General features: G+C 41.3%; 1 pseudogene; it reads right to left on the bottom strand.

The window, feature by feature from the left end:
* LOC121164603 overlaps positions 1-18890 on the bottom strand; it is a 145148-nt pseudogene that overhangs the window by 67412 nt on the left and 58846 nt on the right.

Here is an 18890-nt window from a genome sequence, read left to right as displayed (position 1 = left end):
ATAAATGTGATCGGGACACAGAGGTGAGCTGTACAGGAATTGTTGCTATATTCATCGATATGCTCGCCAGTGGAGTAGGTAGTGTTCATTTGCATGTCTGTGTGCACTGAGGTTAGAGCTCGTGACATGAGAGAAAATAATTTCGCAATCACAGTGACTATTTTCTAGTGAGGCCAAAAGAGTAGCACACAACCTACACACCACACACACACACACACACACACACACACACACACAGTACACATATCAGACAACTGACAATTTATGTTGAGGGACTAAATGGTAACTGCATGATATTTTCAAAGATCAACTCATCAGGAGGATTCTGAGCTCAGATTATATCCAGAAACCATGAACTTTTATTCTGTTACCATGTTCAGAGTATTTTAGCTTAAGGGAAAAATTTGTTCCAAGCTGTAAACCAGGCAATAAGTGAAAACCAGGGTGGTGGGAGCATCGTGGCACAGGTTTACATCAGGTTCCAGCTGCTTTTACTGAGGGCTGAGAACATTTTTTTGTTCTATTTTCAGGACTTTTACAATCAATAATAGTTCTGTGTTAGCTTATGATTGGCCACAGCAGGGATATTTATGCACCAGAAATTGACAAACACTAAATCAAGAGTCTGCATCCCTCCAGCACACATACCACAATTTGGAGGCTGAATTCTTGACCATTCAGAACCCCGCACACATGAGACGGGATGCTGAAACAGGACTTCTCTTCTATGGTGATATAAGCCAAAGCAAGAAAATTTGATTTTCAGAGTTACTAAGCCGTGGGTGGATGTTTAAGCAGGGATTGGCATGGCCTGATTTACATATCTAAAAAGATCATGTTGACTCATGGTAAAGTGCTCTTAAGAGAGTAAAACAATAGATTAGCAAATTACCTGGGCAGCTATTGCATTAAGCCAGGTGAAAAGCATACTTTGACTGGCAGAGAGCATTCAAAGATGAAGAAAGCAAAACTATTTCTGATTAGATTTAGAGGTATTTTCTTCAGGATTTGATTTAGACATTTACAAGAAGAGAAGAACCAAGAAACGTTTTGCATTTTCGCTTGAGAAGCTAGGCACATGTAGGGCCACGTATCGAGAGGCAGACATTGACATCAAAGCAAAGATGAAGTGGGGAATAAAGGAAAGCATACCAACCCTGCCCAAGTTGATATCTACAAGATATGCTTCCGGGAATGTGACCTGGCAGGACACCTGACCATTCAGGAAAGAGTACGAACTGAAGATACAGTTTAAGGGTCAACATCTATGAAATATTTCCCATAAGCCAAGCAAATTTCACTGCGTGCATTTTTTTTCAAGATTACTTGGGAGATAAACAAACATACAGATACATTATCCTCTGTCTAATCCCCACATGCGTGCAACAGTGAGGGCTGGAAGAGGGCTGGAGGAAGGAGCCAGGAAATCACCCCAGGTCTTCCCTACCAGTGCCATGAATCCAAGTGCTGAAATCAGATTCTCTATCCCCTCCTTTCTGTACTCACGGGAAGTTAGATTAAGAATCCAGAGCCAGTGATTGTTTATAATTACCTGAGATGGCCAATGTCCCTTTCATCACTGTTATTGGTACTACCCATAAATAACAAAGATCCTCATTGCACCTTCATGAGGGCCCTGGGATACAAGAATCAACTCACAACGAAAAGACTGTGTCCTCTATGGCTGGGAGATGCTCCAGCAGCAGCAGCATGACGGATGTGGCGAAATTCATGAAAGATGCCTATTGTGAGACTGGAGGGGAGAATAAAGGGGAGGGGAGGGAATTCGGGGAGGGGGAAGGGAGACCCCTGTGCCAACTAAACTGTATCAAAAAATAAAAGAAGCCAGAGCCAAGAACCAAATGCTGCACTCTAACATGGAACACAATCACACCAACCAGCATCTCAACTGCTCAGCTCTTTAAACACCTGTCCCACTGCACACGTTCCTAGCATCAACATCTGGATATTTTCCAATGTGTATTTCCCTGGGCAGATCCAAGCTTCATGAGGATGCAAGCCCCAGTTTGTTCCTTCTAATTTGCCAGCTCATTTTCAGGCACACAGGACAACCTAACAAAGCATTATCGACAATGTGTTGAATGACGTTACAGTTTTAAATGAGTAACATGAACAATTATTTGAGCATTTAACCACAGCCAGTGTTAAGAACACAGATATAACTCAAACAAAATAGACATCTACAATTACAGAATTACTTTTCTTACTTTGAAATGAACACAGATTGACAGAGAATAAGTTTGAGGACAGATGGATGTTGAATTAGAAAAGAGGTAGTTCTATCAAAGTGAATAACTTATTTTATGCATAACCCAGTTTATTTTAATTCTTAACAACTAATTATACATGTCACTCCAATGTCCTTATACATGTGTTTAGTACCAACTTTTTACAGCCCTGTCCCAGGGGTTTCTCCATAACAGTTTTTTACTAGGACCTCCTTCAAAACAAAATACCCTGGTCTAGGGTGACCTACAGACAGCGTGCATTTACAGTTCATTGTTCTAGAGTCTAGAAAATCCAAGAAAAAAAAGTGGTAGCAGACTCAGTGTCTGGCGAGGGCTCTCTCTACCCAACATGGCACCTTCTCTTTCTGTTCTCACGTTCACCATGTAAGTGCTTACATTAACCACATCCTCCTAAGGAGATTACTGACCTTTTTTTTTTTAACATAAAAACTACACATATTTTCAATAGTTTAAGAAGAATGATATGAAACCATACATTTTCCATAAGCTTTCTGAAGACCCCTTGTATGTGGATATGTGTGATAGTTTCCACTTTGCAAAGCTTTTCTAAATCACACACATTGAAGAATATTAAGAATAAAGTTGTTCAATCACTGTATTCCCAAATTCACATTGAGAACAAGAGCCAAAGTCACCTGCAAGCAGGAAACAGAGCAGCAGAGCTAAGCGCTGAGCTCCCAAGACTGGCTTCCAGAAGATCTAGAATGTTCTTAAGTTTGCCCACAGCTGGTGGTCTGGGGAGAGGCTCTTTGCCTTTCCAGGCCCTGGGTTTGTAAAACGAGAGGCTTTGATGAAATGATCTCTCAAGTCCTTCCAGCTCCACCAGGCTGTGATACTGAGCTTGTAAATGAGCGCTGAGCGTTCTAGCCTTTGATCAGCATCACAGAGCTACTCTCTCCTGACATGCTGCGCTTCCTGGGACATAATTGCAATAATGTGGGTGTCATCTCACTTTTGAGTCCCCAAGCATGAGCTGAAGTCATCCAACTCTCCTCATTTAACCTTTCAACAAATAGCTCTGTTTATTTCAGCCAGGGGCAGAACAAATAATTATAATACAATGTCTTAATCTAAAGATGAACAGATAATATTCAAGCCACTAAATTAGAAAATATCCATGTGTCCATATGGCACCTAGAAATCACTCCCCCATCAGTGACCAGCTTTCAGCTAGAAAAAAATGGAAAGCAATTGCCCAAATGTCATGTCCATGCTGGAAGCAGAGCCATTCTAAATTCCCCTTCAGTGGCGTCCCTTTTGCAAGGCCCATGCAGGCCGTAGGCGGCACCCCCAAGCCACGCAGAAATGGGTTTTGTTGTTAGCCAGGCAGATGCCCTCTGGCAATCCTCACAGGCGCCAGCCTTGGCAACAGAATTGGCTGCCTCTTCCTATTTGTCTCCCTGCTCCTATCGGCGTAATGTGGGTATTTGTTTTACTAAAGGGTTTGCCTCACTCACTTGGTATTAGACACAGGGATCAGACACGAAATAATGACTCAGCCTGGAGCAACGTTTTCTCTGGCGCTGCCATTTCTCAGGCAAAGGCCACTTTCTGTAGGGCTCTGCCTTACAGGAGAAAAGCCACTCACGGCCTGAATGGAGTTTCATAAAGATGCAGACAGACCTTTTCAACCCTTTATCTGCTGTTACCTTGAAAAGCCAGCTTTTCTCTGACTGCCTGAATGCCTGAAATCAAGCAAATGTTTGTCATTGGTCCCCGGAGAAACTCAGTTTACATCTTGCACCTCCGGTTGATGGTGATCTTCAAACCAAAGATTTCAAAACTCACACTCTGTCTGGGTCCTGTCTATCGACTAAGTCAGGAACTAAAATTCCAGAATGCTCTATCCCACGCCACTGAGCGTGATCTTGGGGGTGCTGTAATGGCTGGGTTTAACTCATATGCTTTTATTGCTGCTTCTAAAAGTTAAGAAGCAGCATTCGGAATTCTTCCGCAAAGCACTAAGTTCTTTCTGCTGCTGTTGTTGAGAATGCTACAAGGCGTATTATCTATTTCTGAAAAGCTTCCTCGGCAGCCCCAGTCTCAGGATTGTGCTTTAGCTCACGCAGTTCAAATGACTCATGCAGAGACAGGATTTAGCATCTGAAGATGCAGATAACCAGAGATATGCGCTTTCAATCATTGCTCAAATATTTAACCAGCAATCGTGTATTGGGTTTTATGGATAAATGATATTTGCTTTCCTAGAGATCATAGTGCAGCAAGAAAGACAAAAAAGTTGAACAGAGTTACTGTAAAATGCTTCAGGTGCGGCGAGAGGGAACAGAGAGGGGAAATGAGAGAGTGTGGGGGACCGCTCCCTGTACCTGAGGAAGCCAGTGTGGATGACACCGTCAGGCTAAGTCCAAGCCAGGCTCCATTTTCACACTGATGTCCTCCCTTTTGATGCTTCTGTTGAGTCAATGTCACCACTGCAACAGGAATAAGAATCATACATGCGTTATATATTTCACTGTAATACAGTACATCATTATACATGATCTAAATCATACTTTCATATCACAAATTATTTTATATGTGTTTTATCCATGTACTGACATAGATAAAAATATATATGTAAAATGAAATCATCCCACTGAAATGATTTAATTGGCAAATGAAGAGAAATCTGTACTGTGTAGGAGTTGATTACTTATATATGAAAATTTGATACAGAAATGATAAATATGGATTAAGATCTAGGTGATCAGAGTGTTAGGAACTGAATAAATTCTGAACACTGTTTTGTCCCTAAATATGGCCATGGATTCACACACAGGGATTCAAACAACTGTGAATCAAAATATTCCCCCCCACAGCTGTTTCCGTACTTACTATTTTCTAAGCAGTACTGTATTTACTATTAAAAATAATCTACAGATGACTGAGGTGTACAGGAGAATAAACACAGGCACTACAGAAACACAGCAACACTTTCTACAAGAGATTTAAACATCTTTAGATTTCTTTTTTTTTTTTTTAAGATTTAGTTTTATTACAAAGTCAGATGTACAGAGAGGAAGAGATAGACAGAGAGGAAGATCTTCTGTCCAATGATTCACTCCCCAAGTGGGCACAACGACCGGTACTGTGCCAATCTGAAGCCAGGAACCAGGAACCTCTTCCGGGTCTCCCATGCAGGTATAGGGTTCCAAGACTTTGGGCCATCCTCAACTGCTTTCCCAGGCCTCAAGCAGGGAGCTGGAAGGGAAGTGGAGCTGCCGGGATTAGAACTGGCGCCCATATGGTAGGCAATCCTGAAACCAATCCCTGAAGTGCAACTCTACCACTCAGGAAGATCACAGATGGCTTCACAGAGAGAGACTATTAAATCTAACCTTTCTACAGCTTCATCTCCACACCTGTTGCAGGTCCTGATCTAAAGGATAAGATGCAGAAGGACTATCCTGGGGGCAAAACGAAGTTCTAAAGAGACACAAAGAGAAGCATCTCTAATGAAGTCTTTAATTAGGCATTTTAGAAACAGATCTTTACAAGACCATCCAAGGCTGCTAAGATCTTGGCCACACCTCCACGTGTGTGGCACAAGAACTGCCCAGCCATTTCCTGACTGGTTGAGAGACCACCAATGGGGAACGCCTTCTGGGAAGATTCCCACCCAAACAAGGAGGGGCCAGGGAATGTTTAAAAATACCAGGCCATCATTCCAGAAATGTCTGGAGTCTCTCTCTCCTTTGGCAAGGCACCCCCGTCTCCTGGCCCTTTCTGGAGAGGTGCTTTTCCCTTCCCTCTCCTTTTATCCTTATCCTAGTTACTTTATAAATAAAGCTTCTCTGTCTGCAACTGATTGCTTTCTTTTTATTTCTACACCAGGCTAAGGAAAGAACCCATCCAGCAATTTACTCTGCCCTTCATTAACTATGGAACTTTGGGCAGGTATCTGTATATTATAAACCTTTGGTCTCATCTATTACGTGGGATAATTAACAATAACTACCTCAGTGTCTTCCTTTTCGACTTTAGTGTTATATTTACAACTCTTACTATAATCCTTGGCTTACATTGAGGATCAACAAATGATACTGTTCTTTTATTGAAATGAAGCATATATGCTAGCAGAGGTCCTATCTCACCTCTTCAAGGGCGGATGAGCACAGCCACATAATAGAATCTAACACGATGGGGAATTTTCCTAGCTGGTGGATATTTCTACTAGGATATTAAACCTCAAAACTGTACTCCTGCATGACTATGGAAGTAAATATATCCTAGAAATAGGTTTGCTGATTTTTCTATTTATATAGAACACGCGTATGAATGAGATGTTCCTAGAGCCAACAGCCATAGGAGCAAAGCCTACGGAAAGTGTGTTCACAGCACAGCCATCCGGCCTGAGACCTTCGGGAGTCTAACTCTTTTTCTGAGACCAAAGCTTCTATTTTTGTTGCTAACGACCATGATTTTTTTTCTTGCTTTTGCCCACACTCACTAACTGAAGGAATTCTAAGATTTTGTTCCAAAACGCTGTTTCCTAAGTGTCTTGAGGTGTTGCACGATAGTAAAGTTTTCCTTTACTCTGCCTGTACGTAGTGATGATATCCTCTACCTTGTCAGCTTCCCCAATGAAACAATTCATGAAGACAGAGAGCTCAACCCTGTGCACAAATCACTGGCAGCCAGAGAGCCCAAGCGGGAGGCAAAAGCAACACCACGGAGATGGAGAGAAGAGCGAGCCGTGGCTGGGGCTAAGCCAGGAGGAAGTGCAGTGTCTGCCCTACGGCAATCACCCGCTGAATCCAGGGGAGGACTAAAGCCAAGTCCTTGAGGGCACATTTCTGGTAGAGCGCTTCCTTCTACCCATTTTCCACAGAAAGTTCTCTAGGATCCAGTGTCCAAAAAACACAGTTTGTTTTTTTTTTTTTTTTTTTTGAGAAGTGAAAATCAGAACTGTGTGTCTGTTTCCAGCAGCAGTGGACTAGAAGACAGCTCTTAAGAGGCACACACAAGGAAGATCTGTCTTCAAAACGGCTCCAGGGCTTTTAAAGAAACCACTACTTGTAGACATTTTCTCTCTGAAAGTCAAGGTGTGTTGGGTCACCGTTCCAAGTTAGGACCTGGGCTTGGACTGTAGCAGCGGCTCCCTCTCAGTGGATTAGCTGCAGGTGTCTGAAAGGTTACGGCAGCTGGGCGGAGGTTGGCTCAAGGTTGAGCACCTGCTATGGGAGCACTGGAGCAGCAGCTGCCCAGCTACTGAGGCTCCCATTCTGGTTATCGCCACCTCTCTGAAAAAAGAATGAGGGGGTGTTCAAAAGCACACAGAAAATGTACCCAAATCCTTGGGCACCTGCACGTAAATGAGAGACACAGAAGAGTCTCCTGGCCCCTAGCTTCAGTGCAGCCGGGCTCTGGCCATCTCTGGGGTGAACCATTTGGAGAATGAACCAGCTGATGCAAGAGCTCTCTTCCCTGTCTGTCTCTCTCTTTGTAAGACTGTCTTTCAAGAAAAATAAATAAATCATTTTAAAAATAAGGAAAAAAAGCCCCTAAATGAGCACAAGACAGGGTCTATGGGCAGACTCCTTGGAGTTAACTTCCATTATCAACAACTGATATTTGTGTGACATCAAGGAATAGTTTAATCTCTCAGTCTGTTTCATCTACAAAATAGAACACAGTAAAGTAGCAATGTCATGATGTTCATCTAAGCAACAGATACTAACAATGGAAAACACTAAGAATCACATCTGACACATACACAAAGATCAGCACCACTATCAACTACTGTTCGTAGTTTCTTCCCAATTTGGACCTTGAGAGAATGACAACTGGGGCCTCTTTTCCAGCTCTTAGGCTTATCAGACGCCATCCTGGCTTCCCATGGCTACAGCAAGGTCCTTGAGGAGGCAGCCCCTCTCTGAAAGTTTTCTACTCATTTCAGGATCCTGGATCAATGTGTAAGGGAAAGGCGTGGAAACTCAGGACATCCGATCCTAGGCACTATCTGTACAGTCCCCTCATCATTGACAGTCTGCCACCTGGAAGACTAGTGCTGTGAAAGAGGCAGCTAAAAGCGAGTCAGTCCCCCTGATTGGCTGCCACAAAGGAGCCATCTTGCCAAGGGGCTCCCTTTCCATCCCACCAGCAGCACCTGTCACATCTTCTAGCATGACTCTAGCTAGGGTCTGATCTGTGCACCAGTTTTGGCCTCCCATAAAGTAGGAGAGCATGTTCTCCCCTTCACAAGTCCCAGGTTAGCATGGAGAGAAATGCCTCCTATATAAAAAATATTTAGACGCTCTCCTGGCAAGCTGTGCCAACACTCCTTTGAAGGAGTGTGTAGGCACAGGATGTGCTGCAGGGAATAAAGCTCCCTACTCTGCATCGGGAACAGCACTGAGGACTCTGCTGCCTTCAGTCTGTGATAGATGACCTACGCCTTACAGCAACAACAGTACTTTCCTTCATCATGTAGAGATCCACCTGCCGCTACTGCCTTTGCTGAAGACTATTCACTGCCTTCAGTACCTCCGCTCCAGGGGACCAGTCTACCTAGAGAAGCCTGCAACACCGGCTCAGCTTACGGATGAAAGGCATCTGTTTCTAACCACATGTAATCTACATAGTGGTCTGGAAGTCACACATCCAGGGTTTGGGCATGGCTGTCTCTGCCACAAAATTGGTATTTTGAAACCACCAATCAAGTCATTCTTTGGGTGCAGTGGAAAACAAACGTTGCAGATGCTTTCAGACTGCAAGGCTTTCTGATCGAGTGAGGTTACAATGACCTCCACCAAAGCAGCTAGAAATGAGACGTATTGGCAGGGAATTTGTCTTTCTGAATGAAGTGTAAGTTATTTGACATTTAGTGGTCACTGGATGACAGGATAACTATGGCAAACCTGTTATATTTAATGACTTAAGAAAAATTTTGTTTAAATTACACAATTATCCAAATAAAAGAAATACTGGCAGGCTATCCATTTACTAAAGTACTAATTTTGGTTAGGACAAATACATCAACATTATCTTTCCATTGGCTCCTGTCACAGAAAGTAGTAACTCAATTCTGAAAAAAAAAATTTAAGTTTTTATAACAAGTGAGCAGTAAAAATATAAATGTATGAACTGACCTTTAAAGCACTTTGACACTTCTCAAATAAAGAATTTCTTCCACCTTTCCTTAAAGATGATCGCATATTAATGTCCTTTATTTTATTTTTTTAACTTATTGATGGATGACAATGCTGCTTTGCTAAAGTGTTCCATTGTGAAACAAATGCCAAACTCCCAGCAGAAAACCAGGCTGGATGATACGGACTCATCCTGGTTTTATAAACCCAGTACATTTTGCTTCGAGCATCTCTGTGTCTGCAGAAGAGTACAGTCAGTCTTTTCCTGGACTCTTCACTCTGAGGAATTTGTACTCTTACCATCAGCTACACACCATGTGTTATTGTTAAATGGGCCATTCGAGTCTTCATAGCTATGTATCACCAACATCTAAGCTTAGACTCGGGCAATTGAGAGCTGTGTGACAGTGGATAATTATGAAAAAAGTTTCCTATTTTACATTTTAGGCTTTATTCTAAGTACTTCGTTGGGAAAGGAGAAAATCAGTTCTCAAGCAAGAAATATATAGTCGCTGAATGATGGATGGAATGCTGCCATCTCTTGGTAATCTAGCACAGAGGAAAACAGATTTGAGAAAAGTGATTTTGCATTTTATTGGCTGAAAGCAATGCAGTTAGGAAGTATAATTCTGCTCTTCTGGTGTCAGAACCATCTATAATTGCTGTTATTATTTTTAGCATTTAATGCTTACGGTGCATATTGCAGTTATTCCCTGACAATAAGACCATATTAAAACGAATCCATCACATGGTTTTCCTGCTTAGCTTTCACTAGGAAAGGTCTAAATTAGGTTGGCCCAGCTTCTCCTTTTACTCCTCTCTTTTTGGGGGGATTTTTGCTGAGCCTTCTTTATGAAGCTGACAAGATGGGCATGAGCCCTTTGACCAGCATTTAAACTTAAATTCTTCAAACATAAATGCCAGGCAGAGAGAGACACATGTCAGGTCACTCAGAATGGACTTTTATGATAGAAAGCTATGATTCAGGGCCCGGCGCGGTGGCGCAAGTGGTTAAAGGTCCTCGCCTTGCACGCCCGGGATCCCATATGGGCGCCGGTTCTAATCCCGGCAGCCCCGCTTCCCTTCCAGCTCCCTGCCTGTGGCCTGGGAAAGCAGTCGAGGACGGCCCAACGCTTTGGGAACCTGCACCCACGTGTGGGAGACCCGGAAGAGGCTCCTGGCTTCGGACCGGCATAGCATCGGCCCGTTGTGCTCACTTGGGGAGTGAATCATCGGATGGAAGATCTTCCTCTCTGTCTCTCCTCTCTGTATATCCGCCTTTCCAATAAAAAATAATAAAAATAAATCTTAAGAGAAAAAAAAAGAAAGCTATGATTCAGAAGTCGGTGGCTCTGACACCAGTACTACGATTTTCATTTAGAAAGTGATATTATCTGTTTTCCCATCTGTGAAGTGGGAACAACCTCTATTCAGCTTACCTCCCAATATTATTATGAAAGTCAAGTAGGATGACAGATGTGTAAGTGTTTTGCAAAGAAGGGGCCTGGAGGCTTGGCCTAGAGGCTAAAGTCCTCGCCTTGAATGCTCCCTTGGATCCCATATGGACGCCGGTTCTAATCCCAGCTGCTCCACTTCCCATCCAGCTCCCTGCTTGTGGCCTGGGAAAGCAGTTGAGGACGCCGCAAAGCCTTGCGACCCTCCACCCATGTGGGATACCCAGAAGAAGTTCCTGGATCCTGGCTTCAGATCGCATAAGCATAGCATCGGTCGTTGTGCTCACTTGGGGAATGAATCATCGGATGGAAGATCTTCCTCTCTGTCTCTCCTCCTCTCTGTATATCTGACTTTCCAATAAATAAATAAAATCTTAAAAAAAAAAAGTTTTGCAAAGAAGAAGGTACTATACTCTGGTCACAGGTAATCAAGAGAAGAAGTGGTATTATGCTGTTTCCTTGCAGATTTATTAGTAGGTCTAAATAATGTCCCTAATTTATCCTTGTTCAGAGTTGGCTAATATTTTTCCCAAGCCTGAATGTTTGGTGATAATGATAAAACAATACAAACAACACAAGCAACCCAGTAAACTTCTACAGGTGTCATTGTTATATAAACTGTCACATTAGGCATAACTGCCCGAACTTGATATCAACTCATGACCCTATTACACGACTTTGGCTTCTCAGAGACATAGCATAGTAGGAATAACCCAGGAAGTTGAGAAAATAGTCATGTTTCACTGTGATATATCTACAGTATAAATTTATAACAGTTGGAATTTGTCATTGTCATGGCTTTTCTTTAGAATGTTTACCTTAACAGTCACCTGTTTATTTCTACCTTTCCCACAAATATCACAATGCTTCTTTACTAATATCTCAGCAGAACTTCTCAGTACCTGAGGCTGTCTTTGCGCATAAATACTTGTTTATGGTTACATGGGAAATCGTTAAATATATTAAGCACTGTCATATTCCAAATGCCAAAGGAGGAAGAGGATTAAGTTAACAGAAAAGCCTAAACACAACATTGATGTTGGGAAAGTATAGCTATTTTGACAAAAATGAACTTTGGAAAGAAAAGATAAATACCATGAAGCAGTTTGCTGACTGAAGCTTTCCACACTCTGGAAACCTCTTCATTAGACATGTGTCAAACACTTTGGTGCAATGGCTTTATATAAACAAATGCATCCTGGCATGGCCGTTGAAACCCTAGTTTGCATCAGGAAAAACATAATTATCATTGCAGTGGCTTTTTGGCGCAGCCATCAAGACACCAATTGCAATGTTCATACCTCACATTGGCTGATCTGTATGTCAGTCTTGGCCCCAGTTACATATTCCAGCTTCCTGATAATGCAGACCTTTGGGCACATGTGCCATGGCTTCAGTAGTTCATTTTGGAGTACCCATGTGAAATACCTGGATTGAATTTCTAACTTCAACTTCAGCTCCAGTTTAGCACTGGTCATTGCATTCACTTGAGAGTGAATATGGGAATTCACTTTAGCTGTTTATCAGGGTTCATGTCCATAACAAGTGCTTTAACACTTGTTAATCATGTTAATTACCATCATTATAAATTTAGTGTTTTCACTTTAATTCTGAGGTCATACATTTTGTGTATTATAATGATATTAGCTATTCAATTAGAAGAATATTGTAAACTGCAGAGAATGGTAACTGGCAAAAAACAAAAAGATTGCTGGAGAAAATGACAAGTAGAAACAAAGAAAGAAATTGAATAGGAGTATAGAAGAGAAGACGAAACCTTCAACAAATATGTCAGGTGTATTCAGAGGTTGAGAAAACGTTCATGTGAAAAATGTTGAGAATTGGTGTGGAAGTCCAGAAGGCAAGAAGTAACACCAGTGGGAAAGTGTTAGCAAGAACTATCTTCTTTATATAAATCAAAATTAAATAGCAGCAATTAGAACTTTCTAACAGGACTTGCCAATGGCTCAACAGGCTGCCGCAGGTGGTGGCTTTGAGACAGACAGGCACAGGTAAGACAGAATGAGGCCTTCAGCGGGATAGTAACAAAGAATTCCTTCATAGGGAAGGATCTTTGCTACATGAAATGATACATTCTCACCATTTTCAGATAATTACAGAAGCTATGAAGGTAGTCTGCTTCCGATTTTGTGTTTATAAATACCGAAGGAGAGATGCACTATTAAAAACGTGACTTGACAAGGAAACAGAAAAAGAGTGAGTCCTCAGCAGTGGAAGAGTATGGCAAATTTGAAATCATCCAGGGGCCAAGATCCAAGTACCTGCTGCAGGGCCAACATTGATTCAGCAGCAGTGGGATGCCATCTGCATCTATAGGTGGCGAGTTTGCTTTCTATAGAATCACTAAATGCAGTCCTTCCTCAAGGTGAGTTTGTCTTATATTTAGATAAAGTGATTGTAAGTGTTTGCTTTTGAGATTGTAGCATCCTCTGTACCAGCTCTCCTGCCTAGCACATAATTAACCTGTCAACCCACCCTGCAGTAATAAGTGTGATAGACAGGAAATATATTGGGAAGGAACTTTTGTGTGATGTGCTTTCAAGCCCTCCTTTCTCCTTCAACTATCTTTCCTTTTAATTAGCACTTAGGTAACAGCATACTGTAATGAATTACCATATTACTGTTATCAATAAAAATTATTTTGGGTCGAGGGTAGTCATTAAGATGAAATGTGTAAGACCTGCTCTGGATAGTTCGTGGGGAGAGAGCAGTTGGAAATCATGTTCTATTTTATCTATTCATTTTAAAGGACTCATAGGAATATCATATTTTAAAGATACGAATGTATGGGAGATAAAAGGAAAAGAATTAATGCATGATGGTATATTTAGGGAACACATTTCCTTATTCTACCTAGGAACATGACTTACATGCCAAGAGGTGTACTGTCTCATCAATATGAAGGGATGGGTAAGAGAATGGTGGCCATTAACTGCTTCTGGCCAGACAGCAGAATGAATGATCCTAAATATAACACATGAGAAAACAAACAGATGAGTAACCCAAAGTCTCCTGTGAACTTAACAGTCTGTTACAACCTACAGTAGTACAGGTGAAGGTGAAAACAGAAAGAAAGTGCCCAGGTAAGAGTTCTTTAGGAAGTTATAACAGCGATTGCCTTCCTTTCTTTGGTCAGCCGGGCAACTTATCGCCCACATCATGTTTGTGTCAGAACCCCCTTGGTTTGCAGAGTAATATGTTCTCAAGTGTTCTGAGGATGCCTGAAATCATAGATAGTATTGAATTCCAAATAGGAGAGTAACTTAAGAAGTTTTTCGATAAATAGAATTAAAAGAATACTTTATAAGACCAGCATTGTTGGAATGGCAGGCAAGGCCACAAACTGTGACACTGGAATTTTCTATGGGTGCCTGTTCAAGTCCATGTCTACTCCATTTACCTTCCAGATCCCTGTTATGGTCTGGGAAAAGGCGCAGCAAAAGGCCCAAATTTTGCATTCATACCACCCACACGGGAGACCTGGATATTGTTTCTTCTTCAGTTTGGCCCTGGCCATTGCAGCCATCTGGAGAGTGAATCAGCAGATGGAAGATCACAAAAAGGCCAACAGAAAATGTACAGCATTACAAATCGTGGCATGTATTTCAGTTATTTTTGCATGAAAAAAATTTTTCTTTTATTCCCATTTTCTATAAACATTATGCAACATCCTATTATCTTAGAAGCTGATGACTAACTTAAATGTTAGACATAGAAACTTAAAATAATAAGCAATAAAGGTACATCTATAGCGCCATACTCTATTAAACATTATTTTTAAATTATGAAATTCATACTGTGTAATATTCAATATTTTGAGATTGCAGTTGACTACATATAATAAACCATAGAAAAGTGTAAGGTGGGTAATAGGGATTATTATAGATTCAAGGGTGAGGTGTCACTTACAGGATGAAAGATGGGGACATCTGACAGCAGAGAGGCAATGCTCTCGTACAAGGCTCCAAGTGTTGTTGTTCAGAATTATAACCCTTAGCCAGAGTATCTGCAATCCAAGAGGAAAAAAAAAAAATGCAAAGCTGCCAGGAAAGGTTCTAACCAGCTCCACCTTGCAATAAGTTCTACCAAAATACACAGAACTTATAATTGGGCTTTTCGTGTCATCTTCTTCAAAAAACAGATGGTTAAAAAATGCAGGAAATCTATAGCAGGTATGTGAAAGACAAAGAATAAAATAGACAAAAAGAACAACCTGAAGGAAAGGAATGCCCTATGAAATGGTGCAAATTAAAAATGTAATCCAACAATAACGCAAACATCAACACAATCCTACAGAAATGGAATAAGTAGAGAAAAGGAGTATCTGGAAATGAAGACCAAAAGGCATAAACTTAAAGCTCACTACGTCATTTCAGTTGCCACTAGGAGTTTGGGAATACAGTCTAGTAAAACCCATCACGTTTTACCAGAACGAAAATGCAATCCTTGTCCAGCACTTTAAAACTCTTATCTAACAAATTCTGCCTTAGATTTTATGGTAGGACGGGGCAGAGATGTCCATATGCAAGGGAAGCTGCCCGTCGAACTAGCTCCTCTTCCACTGATGTATCCACAGATAACACCTTCCATGGAAAACTCTGGAAATGCTGATGGGGAGTACAGCATCAAGAAGCCAGAGGGAGACACCGTAGAAAAGTAAAACTATCTGAAAGTTAGCACTTTCTGGAAAAGTGATTTGAAGAGGTGTCAGGAGGCACTCTTATCTTTCATGAGTTTTGTAGAACTGTGTCTTTATGGATCATGTGAGAAAATGGCTTTGCATGTCTGTAAAGTTCAGACCATAGCTGCAGGTCTCTGTTCAGAAGCCCGAAGCTACCCTGAGGGACAGAAGGAACTGGTTAGAAGATGCCAGAGAAAAGAACGTCTTGTGTTGAGCTCTTCTGAGGACACAAAGCCTTCTGGGAAGATCAAAAGTAGCCAGAGGAAGTAACAGAATTAGAAACGAAAGCTTAAATCCCACTCCTCATTTTTGCAAAATGAAAAATGTTCTCCTTTTCTACGCCTCATGAGAGAAAGCCACAGAAACACTTCCTGTGCTGCGAATGACCCCTGACAAAATGAGCGGAGGGCTCTGAGGGTGTTTAGCGCAGTTAGTTCTCAGAATGAGGCTTTTCCCTGCATGCTTAGGTGGTCCCCACTTGTCCAGGGATATTCATTTAAAACCACGTTTGTCCTGGATCCTGCAGATAGCTCGAAATGCTCAATCCCTGAAGAGCTGTGCATCAGCTAGGGTGTTTACTGACCATCACAAACCCACACTCTCTAATTTATCTGTATCTGTGCAAAAGTTGCTGTTCTAGCTCCTCTGGGTTCAAACTCCTGGGTAAATGAAAGTGTTTTTACTGGAAACCACCATCTTCATGAGGGGTCCCACTGAACACATACCTTCCTCAAGGCAAACCACCTACACTAACTGGCTAACACAGGAGTGCCAAGTCTCAGCTAACCTCAACCCTAGTCAATGCTGAAGGACCATTCTGGCATTCTAAATCCCAGGGGCATTCACAGAAATCTGAACTCACAATAAGCACAACATTGTTTCTTCATCAGCCAAATCTTGCATCAATCCTTCCCAATGTTGCTTGGAATTTCTTCATTCAATAAAGGTTAACACAATAATACACTTCTTGAACAGTTATCTGCATTTTCAGATCTGACTTTCAGGGGACTCAGGAACCCAGCTTTTAACAGTTAACAATGTCTACTATGTGTTACTTTTTCTCTTAAGCATTTACATATCTTAGTGTGTGTGTGTGTGTGTGTGTGTGTGAGAGAGAGAGAGAGAGAGAGAGAGAGAGAGAGAGATGAGCGATGTAACAATCATATTGTTAATTCAGGAAGAGGACACTAAATTTCAGAGAGGTTAAGTAACATCCCATGACCAAAATCACTAACAGGTGCATGCACTGATAAACTAAATGACCTATTCTGTCTGCACCTACTGTCCTAGTAACTACACTCACTCAAGCTCTCCAGTCGAATGTTGATTCCCACCACCCTACCCCTTTGAGAAGTTCACGCCAGAGATTTTTCCTCAGGTAAATTGTTATATGGCTTACATATCCTTCCTAGCAAGTAGCTAGCTTTGACCCTGGAATCAAGTCTATCTTTGATTTCTTTATAGCATCCAAAGAAGATAATCAAGACTTTGCTCACTTAACCATTGGCCCTGAGTAGCTGAATTACTGAATATTTTCATTAGGAAAGTACAACAGAATCTATGTGAATGAAGGGACATCATAGTTCCTCACTTCTCCCATCTCTACAGCCCCTTCTCCCCTTCTTAGCTTGAATTACCTCTGATACTGCCACTCAAAACTGGTGCTTTTTGAAGGAGGCTCTGCTTTGTACCTTACACAGGTGTCCATGGTCCACACCATAATCCAGTCTCTCAAAAAACAAAGCAACCACAGGCTACTGAGGCCAGAAACAAATTCAGAAGTGATTATTCCCTTATGTGAAATGATTTTGATTCCCCAGAGATTCGGGAGTAAAGAGCCACAGACTCATGATATAAGCAAACGATTTAAGTACAACTTGGGTGTTGGTTGGGGTGGAAGCAGGGCACCGGATCTGCATTTATGGACGATGCTTCAAAACCACTCTCTATTACTGCAGCTCAGTCATACCGGTGATAATTCTGAAATACCTCACAGCATTTTGACACAAATCCATCATACCATTATCCAAATCTTAATCCCCCTTTCCTAACAGACAGCTGGAGTGCATTTCATCTCTGTCCCTTTTTTCCTGTTTGCAAGAGTATGTTGAAGAAAAAAAAATAAATGTACTGTATTCTGCTGCCTAATCTGCTATCACCTTTCTATTCCCACTCCTCTTCACTTTTCAAATTCTAAATTGCTTCTATTACCAAAATCCCACTAGGCAAACAGACTCCTAGAAGCAAAATGACAAGGTAATATACTTATGACCTAGCTGATGAAGACTTACTTATAACTTTTTTTTTTTAATCTGGCTCTGTCTAGAAAGAATTGTGCAAATAAATTGTGTGGCACACATCTGTGAGTTTAGATTTTTAAGTATTCACATTCAAGTATCCAAATATAAAGAGGAATATTAAAGGAATAAATCCTTAAAAAGTATAATTTTATTTGTTAGGATTCTTGACTAGGCATGTGTTATAAAGTCTTTGTTATCTCTAATAGTTTCTCCATTCTTTTTTCCTCCATTTTTACTTAAATTTTTCAATAGCATCAAACATTTGTGTATTTTATAGGGTACCATGGAATATTTCAAGTATTGAATTTTCAAGTATCCAAATATAAAGAGGAACTTATAATTTTAATACTTGAATAGTCCTGGTATCTGTAATATTCCTTTTTACACATACAACTCCTAAGAATTAGCAATATGAATTTCCCAACCTTTTTATCATACTAGATCTTTAGTATGCATTTTGGATGCACTGATACATTCATTCAAACTAGCCACATTCAACGTGATAAACAGCACATTTTCCTCGGGGGTGCTAACCCGAAACACGCAGGTTCAGAGTTTGAAGTAAGAATACAGGTGAGATTTTTTCTTACCCAGATCTTCTAATTACACAAGGACCGTGGCCCTCACTGAACACACCAATAATGTAAATTTCTCATTAACTCCACTGGTCTTGACCTCTCTGTCTTACCATCAAAGCCTGAGTCCATCTTTGTCTTAGCCTGACCTTGAACTTTAACTTCACGAAAGTTCCTCGTTAATTAAGGTCCACAACCTGCAGTCTAAGATAATCTTGTTGGAGGCAGGGATTTTACATATTCTCCAAAGAGAAAATATTGCATCAGTCAGCTCCATAGCAGGGCGAAGCACAAAGAACAGGGCTAAACACTCCACATCCCTTTTCAATCTGGGATTTACTCTCTTAGAAGCTGCCTTAGTCTCAGAAGTTCTCTGAATCCTGTTTGCAACCTTAGAATAGCAATTTCAGTGCTGCTTCTTGCCCCAGCACCTGCTGTGATTTCTGATCCTCCCTGGCCACTTCTCAAATAACTGCCAAAACCTAAAAGCACACGTCA

This window comes from Ochotona curzoniae, unplaced genomic scaffold (assembly GCF_017591425.1).
Source record: "Ochotona curzoniae isolate NIBS_2020 unplaced genomic scaffold, NIBS_Ocur_1.0 contig_883, whole genome shotgun sequence".
Classification (NCBI taxonomy): Eukaryota; Metazoa; Chordata; class Mammalia; order Lagomorpha; family Ochotonidae; genus Ochotona; species Ochotona curzoniae.
Note: the sequence above shows the minus strand (reverse complement) of the source record. Positions and strands in the feature narration are given on the sequence as shown.